Genomic DNA, 12830 nt, shown 5'->3' with positions numbered 1-12830 from the left:
GAACGCAGGATATTGTCTCAAACATTGGAACTGGACAGTATGACACACAGGACACTGGTTTCTGGTGGCTGACACTGGCAGACACAATGAAGGAATACACTGAGTTTTGGTCTCCTTTGAAATCTGATACTTCTGCTGCCAAGGAAGACCCATGTGTTGTCTCCATGTAGCCTTCAGAAAGCTGAACTCCTGGTCCATGCTCAGTGCTAACAGACGAGACAAGAAGCACATTCCTTAAGGGATCCATCTGACTTTAAGGTAAGTTGGTGCATGCAGTGAAAATACCTATATATTCCTCTGAAAATGAGGGCACCCTCATTGTCAGGATAAAAGAATACCACTGCAGATAAAATAGGATAAAGAAGGAGTATGTGTATTAGAGTCACTAGAACTGACACATAAAATATGCAGCAAATCTGAACTCTACTTTTATTCTCTAATATGCTGATATTTTTGTTCTGTAAGGCACCCCAGAGGAAGAAAAAAAAAAAAAAGAAAAAATTAGAAGAAAGAGTGAAAAAATTCTATACAAGGATAATCATTCTTGAAAAACAGTAAAGTGGAGGAAATCTTCTCTAGCAGGAATGAAGCTTTCATAGTATCTGCCCTGTGCCCAGTGCTGTCAGACACTGAACATCCATTAGCCACAGAGTGACAGCTGTCATTTCTGGTCTATCCTCACTCTGAAGATGGAAGGGAAGGTATGCTGAAGAAAAATGAGAATCAGGTCCCATGTGGCTATTAACAGACAGAAAACTAGTCAAGCTTGATCTCAGTCAATGAATTTCATTGGTAACAGGTAGGACCGGAGCTCTGCAGGCACTGGGGGTACCAAGAAGAAGGAAACATGTCCCTGAAGGGGTTGGCCACTGTGCAGAGATGCAGTTTGCTCTGCGATATGATTTCCCATCTCTGCTGGTAGTTGTAATGTCAGGGGAGTCCCAAGAAAGCAGAAGGTCCCCCTGAGAGGAGCATCTGGGAAACGCCTCCACTTGTGTCTCCATGACAGCTGCTGTCTTGGCTGACATGCTGTGGGCTGAACCAAGACACCCTTGTCACTTAGGCTAAATAAAGACATAAAAACCAGAGCTTCTGAGGTCTCAGTCAAGGAATCAAGGATGCCTGCTGAGAGTCAAACAATCTCTTATCATCTGTGGAGCAGGTTCGTCATATGCACTGTTGGGAAAGAAATCTGTCGAAGACTTGCATATCAACCCTGCTTCAACCCAGCTCTTCCTATTGCTGCTCTCCTTGAAATTTATTGGCTGAGTCAGACCTCATATCAGAGGTGGTGTATTTTAAAACCCTTTTGCAAGTCCCCGGTTGATGAAGGGAAAAGTCTGGATTTAAGGATATATCCATGTTGGTTTTTCATGCCATGTTTACCCATGTTGTGTTTTTCACCACCTGTTGCTTTGTCTGGAGTATGAGTTTCATATACTTAGCAGAAATACTGAAACTGACTCCCTAAGTTTGCCTGATACATCTGTACACTTGTCTGTAGTTGAGGGAATTAAGACTGAGATGACTTTCTCATGGACTGACCTGTTTTAACGTTCCACCACAGCAATAAATGCCATGTGTACCCCATAATCCCATAGGGCTGTTTCTGTCTGAGGCTGATGACCATCCAAGAGAAATGTCCCATCCTCTGTTCTTTGCTCTCTTTCCCTGTCATGGAAATTGCACAGTCCAGTTCCTTCTGGGTTTTGTTTTCAGGAAAATCCAGTCTGTGGTGTGCATGGCATGCTGGGGATTGCATTTCTTCTGGAGTCTTGGTTTTCTTGCTATCCATGCCAGTTCAGCCTTCCTGAAATGCAGCAGTAGCACTTTCATTCCTCCCAAGGCCACTTCATAGACCCTAATAGAGAAAATTTGCGTCACATTGGTCCATATTAATCACTCCCAAATACCTCTAAGGGAACAGTTCCACTCAACAGTCTTCCCTTGCAGATTAGGTGTGTCTCTTTGTAAGACTCTGCAGAACAGCTACAGCAATTCAGATTCACAACCTGTCTAAATGTTTAAGTAAAGACAAGTCATTCCATGTGTTTTCTCATATGCTTTCTTGTATAAAACATTACTTGCAATGTGGTTTATACTTTCTGAACAGACAGCTAACACAAAATTGTCTCTGTAGTAATACTGCTGAAAAAAATACTCCAAATTTATTGTTTCCCTACGATCTTAGTTCATATTCAGTGAAATTAAGTCTGAAACCTAGGTCTTTTGCACCTCTAGGGGACTGCAAACAACAAATTCACTTCTAAAAAATAATAATCCAGTCAGACTGAGAAAATACAAGACTGGGCTCTAAGCTAGTATAAATCATGGCAGATGTATGGAAATTGAACTCTGATGATTTACATCGGGTAATGAGTCTGATTTATGTAATACAGCTACCTAAATTTCTTTACTGTGGACTCCTTCTAGATATTCACCAAGTACTGTATCAACTCAAAGAGCAATTAGGTGTTCAACAGCCTCACAGAAGCTTTCTAAGATGCTCCTTCAGCTTCAAAACAGTGCCACTTCTTTTGCAAAATGCACCCATAAATACCCATTCAAACTGTAATTGAGCCTGCTGTGCTCAAGAGAAAACAGTCACCAAGACAGGTTCTTATTGCAGACAAAAATAAGACAAATAGTCAGTCCAGTAACAGCAGACTTGTCAAGACTGAGAAAAATTACATGGACAAAACCAAAAAAAAATATTCAGGGTTATCAGGGTTATCCTGTCATGCCCTGTTGCTTAATCCTTTGAGCACATACAGTCATAAATGAACTTGTGCTCACCTCGGCAGCCTGATTTACTCCTCAGCGTGGTTTAACAATAATGCTTTGATAGCCTCAAGGATATAGAAATAGAGAAAAACATAATTCTCACTCCAACCAAAGCAATTTCTCTTACAGAGAAATTGCTCTTAAAGAGCTCTTGCTGTCACAAACCCAGGCCTCTCAAGGGTGGTGGCAGGTTCATCATGGTTAAACCCAGGTTGCACTCTGAGCACCTGGTGGACAGAAACAAGTTTTTATGAGCTACTAGTTCTTGCTTATTTGTATGGCCAGTCTTTTATACAGTAGTTATATATTACCTTTGCCCATGTTTCTAACTGACTTATTTCTCACCTTTTCTTTCTCAAATTTGAAACAAATACCAGTTGGCCCCACAACCCTTTCTCTGTGACACACAGTTTCAGTTTGGCTCTGCAGTTGTCTTGCTTCTCCTATAATTTGACCCCGAAGCTTTAATCTCTGGCATGTGGTATTGTGATAAACAAAATCTCAAGTTTCTGTAAGTTTTTGAATAGGAGTTTATTATATGGTAAAAGCAAGCAGCCGGCTGGGTGACAGAAATTGGGACAAATTTCCCAAATCTGCACACACACACTACAGTGTACATTTGGCATTTATCTTAGCTACTTCATGCATAATAATTATATCATATACATATAAATTTTACAGTTTTTTGCTAAGCATTTAGTATATGGGTTTTCTTACAGCTAAAGCTAAATGGCTATCTCTTCAACCAGTCATAATTCATACATTCTTGGACGAACAGGCGCCTAATGATTTAAAGTTCTACCATATTTTATTCTTAGGATAGTAGGGAGGTTTTAGGGCCCCTTGACCTTGTAAGGGTCTGTTTTATTTCTTTGGGGGGGGGTAATTAGGTTTTACAATCCGTTTGTTTTATTTTGATGTAATCATCCATTTGTTTCACAAATCTCAATTATTTATCACAGTATGATGGAACAAGTGAGAGGTAAAATATTTTCTGAATTGATCCCCATTATACTGCTCATTTCTACACTCCTACAGGGAAGCAGGAAATTCCAAACACCCAAGAAGGATGAGATGGAGAGGAAGTGACATTGTCTCTGTCTTTCAACAGAGGTGGTATCACATCCACAGCCTCTGGCTGGCAACTGGACGAAGACTGAGAGGGCAGCTACAGGGTTTTGCAGAGTTATTTTCTAACTCTTTGCATAAGGCAAAATGGTTTCATGACCTATAATCATGATATGGAAACAACTTTTTTACAACACTTTTCTTTTTTTTCTTTTTTTTTTTTTTAAGAAGGAAAATGGACAATTTTTACTTCCCATTTAATATAGATCTCATAAACAAGGAAAAAAAAAATCCTTCAGGAACAAAGATGTGGTGTTGTTTTAAAGCCCAGTGACTGGTCAGAATACCAAGATCACTTTTTATTATGAGGACTTTTCTCACTGCTTTTTACTAGGAATATTGAAATACGTCCAGGCGTCTCACAAAGTTTGTCTCATTCATGCTGCTGTTGCCAGATGTGACTGGATATTAGGATTGTCTGCTGTAACTACAAAGAACATAAAGGTCAAAACTAAGAAACAAATCCTTGGGAAACTGGCCCTGTTGAATCCACTGCCCTGGGAAAGCGCAAATGCAGAAATACCACAGGATTCAGTCACATCTCCTCCTCTGAGAAAGTTTCCTTTCCTCTGGTGTGATTTCCAGTCTGCTGCTGATCTTTAGTTGGTGCCACAAGTATCCATTACACCTCTTTTCTTTCATACATGGTGGACCACGGAGTTTCTTCAGCCCTTCATTCTGGGCTCCCATGCCAGTCACTGCCTAGTCTTACAGACACAAAGTTTTACTGAGTCCTGATTCAGTTATGATTCAACTGCCAAAGAAAAAAGCTGTTTCCCCTCCCCCTCCCTGAAAAAATCCCCTATGTTCAACAGCCTGATATTTTCAGAATAAACAGCAACAGGCTGTTCTTGGCTTTCTCTCCACCTGTGAAATAGACGATGGCTTTTCTTCAAGTGCATTTAATGATCCCATGCTATGTATGAAGAAATACAAATAGTAAGTAAAGGTAGGTGGGCTTTATTTGGCAGTTAAAAGATGCTTGCGATTTAAAAACGAATTTGGTACAAGTTAGCTGTGTAATAAAGTCAATTTATTGAGCAGAAAATGGGTTGCTTTATACAGCAAATCATTTTAGGTATTACAATAGTTTTTTCATTTTTGCATTGAGTTGAGCTATTCCACAATGAATACAATTAAATATGAGTTGTGCCTAGAAGGTCACTAGTTCTATCTATTTTTTCAAATATACAGGAGGCAAATATTCAAGTCTCTACTCTCTTTTAGATGTACTGTATAATAAATGTTTTTCTGTATCATTCCCATGAGAAATGCATCCACTTAATGCTCATCCTATAGCTTGAACAGAACAACTCTTGTTTCAGTTTCCAAATTCAGATTCTGTACCTGCCCTCTACATACAGTGACTACATCTTTTCTAAAGGTTTTCCAAGGACCACTGAGAACCAATATTTTTGCACTTAATTGAAGACTCTTGTGCTGCTAACATTGACCTGGATCAAGCTGTACACCATTTTCTATTATTATTGTATGTGAGCACCTCTTAATCATCTACTTGGCTTTTACAGTTCTCTTCATTCCATGTTTACCCATGTGACACTGAAGTGGTGCAGCAAGAATGTCCCCTATGAGCTGTTCAGAAGAGAAATGCTTCAGAAAAGACAAACAAACTCTGTAAGTCAACATTGCTGAACATGGCTCTGGTTTCCTAAGCCCTCTCTTCATGTATTAAACATTGTAGGGCTGTTTCTAGTCTTGGCCAACTTATCTTACATTGTGACTAAAATATCAGGCCAGACAGTTCTTCTTCACAGTGTAAACTTTTAAAATAAAAACAAAACACACAAAAAAACCAGAAAACAAAAACCCCAAAACCTGCAGCAAGACTTTGTTTAAGCTACATATTCAGTCTTTTTAAAAAGAAAATGGAAAAAAGTACCTCTTACATTTGTTAACAAAACATTGTAGATTATTCATGCTTTTTAATAAATATATTTAATAAATGTAATTCCATTTCATTTCTTAAAATTATTTTGTTAAGACTAAGCTATCTCAGTTCAGATACTTTCTGTATCTTCTTGATCTCATCTGTTTTGATTCTAGTTATCTGTAAACTGCACACTAATCGCTACAAGAAATGGTGAAACCATATTTTTCAAGTATGGCGTGGGGGGCAAGGAGGTGTAGTACACTTAATTTTAGTCTCTCTTTTTCCATATGTCTGAGTGAGACTGCCAGTTTGAGCTGAAAAGCGCTTTCCCAAAATTTTAATTCCTCTGAGGAACTAAGGGCAAAGGGATATGACCTTTTAGTACTTGTTTGAATATCTCTAGAGGAAATATGAGCCTGAAGGAAATTAGGGATAAGCTCTCTTTAGGGAACAGCACAGTGTTAATCTGAGACAACACAGTAGTCGATGAAGTTTAAAAGTTACTTTGCACATGAAAATGGAAATCAGTAGAAGCAGAACAAAATATGTATTTGTAATGTCACAAATATATACTCAGGCCAAAAGTTATGAAGCTGGAAGGGTCCATCAAAATGTCTTGCTTTCCAAAATGTTCTGACCTGGAGAGAACTCTGGGATTCCCAATAGCTGACACAGGTATGAAATCTGAAATTACCATTAGCTGCTCCCAGGAACCACAGAAACTGAGTTGGGAGCACACAGGGCTTACACACACACCATCTCCTGACTATTGCCTTCTCAGCTGTTCAGTACTGGCGGCTAAAAAGATCCAGATAACTGCAATTAGCTTGGGGTTTATCCCTCTAGCCATTTGGAAGTGCTACTCTCAGGTGTTTTGGAAGAGTATTTTGCTAAATAATGGATCAGGATAATCAGACAGATTTTGCAATTTTAAATCTCACACAGACCTTATCCAACTAACCCAAATTCATTAATTTTTTTTTTTAAATTGCATGTGATCAGATAAACGATGCTTTGAAGACAAAGAGCTTTCTGTGAATGGGTTGCTGTTTCACTGTGAATTTGGTTGTTTATTTCACTATTTGCCTCCAATAAGGCCTGAAGAGTGAAATTTATAGCTCAAATTTCCATTTTTCTCAATTAGTGTATGCCTGAGCTATGAACAAATTAAGTTACCTGGTAAATAACCAAACAAAAGTCCATTTTTGAGAAGGTTTTTATTATAGACAACTACCAGTTCTCTGGTCTAGGTCAAAATTGGTTTAAATATTGGTTTGAGTCAAGATAGGTAGAACTGAAAATGGAAGTCCTCTTAAATTTATAGTGTTTGGTTTTGCTCTGACACACAAAATTGCACAAGTCACAAGTACACTGCAACAAGAAGTTTGCAAATCCTGATGGAATTGATGGCAAAGGGCTCCAAAAAATAATTTGTACAATGTTTAACCATGGTACATTTGAAAATACTCCCCTCTGCCAACACACAAGCACACAGAAAGGAAAAACAAATCAAACCAGAACAAACCAGCTTTACATGACAAAGCACAGTTAATACTTTGAGTGTATAAATGAGACATGATAGTTTTTAATTTCTACTGAAATCTGTTACACTACTCAGAAATTCTTTTCTCACGTTTTTCCAGAGGCATTCTACATATAAACTGCTGATGACCTGCACAGCTGACTCATAGTAAAATGGAAATCAGGGCTTTCTGTAAAAATGCATCCCAAGAAAAACCTGACTGAGTTGAGATCAAATATGAGTTCCTTCACATACCTATGAATTACAAGATTTTCAGGAACAGTGTTACAGGCTAAAATTAAACACATCCATGCAAAAACATTCAGAATTTCTTGAATACAGATTCTCACCTACCATTTCTCTTCAATTGCAAAATCCTGGATTTTTGTAGCCCCCTGTAGTTTGTAACAATTTGTGTCTAAAAAAAAGGGATTTTTTTTTTTCCTGTTATTTTGGGATTTTTTGAAAGTACACCACTTTCTCACTGAATGATTGAAAAATATAGATCAAAGTGTAATTATTTTATAATTTTGTTCTGCTAGGAGAAAGACATTTTGCTGTCACTTTTTACAAATGTGCATGGTATTCATTGAAAAATTCAGTGAATTCAGAACTCCAAAGAGCTTGGCAACAAGGATTTCTCTAATACGGACTCAGTATTATGTCTCCCCATTTTTTTGGTCTACAATTATCTGTTAAATCTACTACGAGTCTGTGTCTTGCTTGTGAAACTTCAAAAATAATCCAAACAATACAGCTATGAGTATTTTAAAATGTAGAAATGGTATTTCTTTGCAGATCTTTGGAATCATGTGGTCGCCCCTGAAAAATTTTCTGCGCCTTTTTCTAACCATTGTTTTCTGTTCACCATCCTTACCTACAGACAATTTGAAGGGAAAATAACAAAACAAGCAGTACTGGAAAAATTCAAATAGCATGCCAGACCTGACATTTTGAGTTTTGATATTGCTAACTGTTTTTGAAATAAAATTTAATGCTTTCAAAAATGAAAATGATACTGTGAAGAAAACAATACTGTGAAGAAAATATTAGTGGAATTATAAAATATTTGGTTTATTGTTTTGGTTTTATGCATTGTCAGCTGAAACACTAGAAGTTTAAATTGGTGGAAGACTGCACTTTTTTCAGGTGATAAAGTTGCCCTCAACCCTTTCCATTGCTTTCAGAAATAAAAGAACTCTTCACAGGGTGGCCATGAGTGTACTTTCTGCAGTTAAGGTGACACGAATTTCCATCCACATGCTAAAAACATCTTCACATTAGATAACAAGCCTTCTTTACATAGTAGTTAAGTTATATTACTAAGATCCATAATTACCTTAATTTAAGTGCTTGATAATATTCCAAGTCTTCCAGCAACATCTTAGGAAAATGTGGTCACTTGACAAGGTTTCACTGGGGAAACTGGGAATTTGACCCATAATACAGATTTCTCTGAGCACTCATTGTGGGCTATCATTGCAAACAGCATGTTGTGCTGAGTTGAGCTCAGCTGTGGCCCAATGCAGAGTCTTCAGCTCTCTGATACTCCATTTACTTGTGGAGATACTTGTGGAGGTACTTGTGGAGATGCTAAACGGAAAACTGAAACTTTTTAAGCTACTTTGTCTTTTTATAAACACCCATCAGTGAAATACTTCAAATGAATCTTGCTTTTAAAATGTACATCAGGCATGAAGACAGAAGGAGTTGTTAATTCATTAGTAAACTGCATCTGGAACACCTGACACTGGAACTCATTTCCCTGCTCCCCAATAGGTGAAAACAGAAATGTTCTAATTATGCACCCCTCCTGCACATTTTATCATGTAAATTGAGATTAATCACATGTACAATTCTGGCCTCTGTTCATCAGGTGAAAAGAGTGGATCCTGAAAGCACAGTGATCCCGGTGTACCTTCCTTCCATTACGGAGAAGCTGAAGAGAGGATGTAAATGTGCAAAATTGATCATTCTCTCTATCTTCTTCGAACTATTTCAGTCGCCTGGCCAATAGAGAGCTCTCTTTCTTGAGAATTGCTGTACAAAAGGGACTAAACCACAGACAGGGTTGGGTTAAGATTCTCATTTATCATTTAAAGGTGTGGGCATAGAATTAGAGGAATTCAAAATGAGAAGACAACATTGACACACAAAGTCAGACTGTTCATATCTTGTAAAAGATGTGACCTTGCAGTAGATGTAAAGAATTGAAATAAAAAGGGCAAATGTTCTGATTATATGGTGATGTGCAAATTTTCACGTACGTCAAAAGGTCTTTGAATGCAAAGATAAAAAATAATGCAATGACACTGGCATGAATCCCTCTAAATATTAAGCAATTGTCCTTTTAAATTTCAATCATGGTGCTGTAATTTTTTTTTATTTCTGAAGAACAGGAGTTGGTAATTTTTTAAGCCATTATTACCACAGAATGGTAAAAGTAGCAGGTCAAAATCATCCATAAAGAAAGTTATTTAAAATCCCCAAATCTTGATCCTAATGAAAACATTTTAAAAACTGCACTACCTTTTGCATTAGAGGTTTGGGATGGAAATGAAGCTGCTTTAACTTGATCTAATGCTTTAGCTTCCCATCAAATGTATTTACTACATGTGCTGTAGAAAATAACCTGCAGGTATGAAAATTTTACATCTGGAGGATTATCCTGTGTCACCTAAGGGATATTTTATGAGGAACAAATCAGATGTGAAGCCATTTCAATTATTTCCAGAACAGAGATGAAAATTTTAGAATAACATACTCTCTCAGATTTCAACCTCTCTTCTAAAGACTTATTACAACACATGCTGGAGCCTTTAAAGAGACTGTGAGGTTTAGTGCATATTCCTAAATTCTGGTAGTGATGTGGTGATGTATGTATTCCAATGGGATGCTCTGGAAGAGTACAGGTTTTTTTATCTTTTTCTTTATTTCAGATAATATCTTTCAGTCTGCATAGCTTTTACGTGATCTTAATAAGGAGTGTGATTCAGTTTGCCATTTCTGCCGTTATTTCTTGATCTTATGAGAAATAAATAATCCAGTTTTATTATAAGCAAAATGAATTTAGTGGAAAACAGAAGGGGGCCGGATTTTCTTTTCTTTCATTGAATTCCAAGATTTTTTTAGGCGTATCATGAAAGTTGTAAGGTGGAAGGTCCTGTCTGAGCCTGACGTCAGGAAACCTTTGTGGCCAGGAATAGGGAAAAGTATAAAAATAAAAATGTACTCTCGGCCACATGGTCGGTCTTTGTGTGCAAAGAGACCCCCCTGTACAATGTTTGGGGGGGTACATAAAAAATCAATCAGGAGGGAGGGTAACAACCCCTCCTGAGTCTGAGAAATTACCTTTTAAGGTAAAATACCTGACACCTACTGAATGTGTAACATCTTATGTAACCAAGAGGGTACAAAAAGGTGCATTTTTCAAACAGCGGGTGTGCTTTCCAGGCCCATGTGACTTAGGATTGCGCCCAGCACTGCAATAAAGAACTTCTTGCTGTAATTTTCCTTGTCCTGCAGGTATTTTTGCCATTTTCTTAAATTGGAAGCAAGGATTTTTCCTACAATCTGGTCTGAGATCAGTGGGAAGGAAGGCACGCTGAAAACTGCCCCTGAGTGTTATCCTGGCTGCTCAGGACTCTCAGAAGATGATCTGCCTAAGTCCAGAAGTCAAAGGCAGATTTATTCTGTCACCTGTGCTGCCGTGCCCCCAGCTAGCAGAGCACCAGCTCAGCACAGGAGACAGGGCTCTAGAGACACACAGAAACAGAGCATCTGGGCTCTAGAGATCTTTCATTACACATTTTAAAGTATATGGTAGGAGGAAACGTGAAATGAAAGCTTCTTCTCACTTTAATGGTAAAAAATAATAAAATCTAAGCATGTTTCATGTAAAAGATAAAAATATCAGATTTTTTTATTCCCAGAACCTTAAAGACAAAACAGAAAACTGCATTGGTTTCATTCTTAATTGCACATTTGTACAACAGAGAACAAACGAGCAACAAGAAATAAAGAAATAATGCCAGTTGTTATTACAAAATTACACTTAATTTTTGCCAATTTAGAATTGAGGTTTTCTTGACCCCTCTGAATTTCTTCTCAAGGGAAGTTGTGGGAACAACAAGATTTAGAGAGAAGTACAATTGTCCTAAATGTCTCTGAACAGCAGAGCTGTTCTTTCCACCCCACCCAGCAACATCCCTAATGCACTATCAGCTCAGAGCTCCACTGACAAATCTATTTGCAGTCAGATCAGTGATCCAGGATGGCAGCAACTTCCCCCTTAGGGAAACATTTCCCACGGCAGAGCGTTCCTTTACTCAGGATCTTGGCTCTTAGGCTTCTAGCCAGGAATGCTTCAAGTACCAAAGCTTTCAATTTGTCTATGTCATCCTTTAAGGAGGCCAACTGTGCCCTTCACATATTCTTAGGGTGTGAGATACGCTATGAATCACATCTTCATGATTATGTTCAGGATTTGTTATGGTTTGCCAAGTAAAATGTGAGAGGGGATCAGCAGATTGGTCTTGGCTTTTATCAGAGATTGCTTTTCTCTTTCTTTAATTTCTTTACTTGCTGTGTCTTCAGTTATAAAGGATAGAGAACTTTGGTTCAACTCCACTTCCAGTGTTTATCTTCTGTTTTCAGTGCTATGAAAATAATTTTTTTGTTGTTTAATTTCTAAGAAGTCACAGTTTTGGCCTTTCTCATAAACTCATATTTATTTTTTAGATTATCCTCTGCTAATACTTTTTAAGAACTTATTACTTAACCATTTTCCTAGAGTTTTTAAAGTATTTATTTCTTCTCAATGTCAATTTAACTTAAGGGGTTCAAGGCTTCAGTGTTATAAGAGCCCAGAGAATTCTCAGGCAAAAAAATGAAGGGGGCGTTTTGCTGTCTACTTGGACAGCATGCACATCAAATTTTTTTTTTACAAATCCTCTGTCAAATGTGCATTAGACATTCTTATAATTTGGAGAAATAAAGGTCCAGAAGACAACAAACACAAAGAGGGTAGGAATTTAGAAATATAAGTGAGCAGAACAGGGACCTCTGAGATGATTAAACAGAATCCCACAAGCAGTGACTGAGCCCAAAGCTGCTCGTTCCCACCACAGTGGTTCAGTTCACTGGTTTCTGTCTGGACTCCGTCTGCCCTTCAGCTGACACAGTCCTGAAAAGGGCTTCTAAGTCTGGTGTTCTCTACTTATTCACTCCAGGTTAAGTTCTTACCAGCATTTAAATAAAAAGTAAAATGAATAGCCGCTCCAGTGCCACTGGTAGAACTCATCCATCTATCAGCTTGGCACCATACCTGTTTCATCCTCATCCCTCTCCTTTCTCTCAGCAGGAATTCCCAGGCATCAGCAGGGTGAGGTGGAAAGGTGGGTTTTTACTTTTTAGGAAGACAGATGCATATTAAATATTCCATCCATTTTTGCCTAACCCACATTCATCGAGCATATTTGAGCAGCTTGTGGTGGATACAGTTTA

Source organism: Pipra filicauda, unplaced genomic scaffold (genome assembly GCF_003945595.2).
Source record: "Pipra filicauda isolate LSUMZ 115617 unplaced genomic scaffold, ASM394559v2 scaffold326_size819446_pilon, whole genome shotgun sequence".
NCBI lineage: Eukaryota > Metazoa > Chordata > Aves > Passeriformes > Pipridae > Pipra > Pipra filicauda.
The sequence above is the reverse complement of the archived record's forward strand: the minus strand, read 5'-3'. Positions refer to the sequence as shown.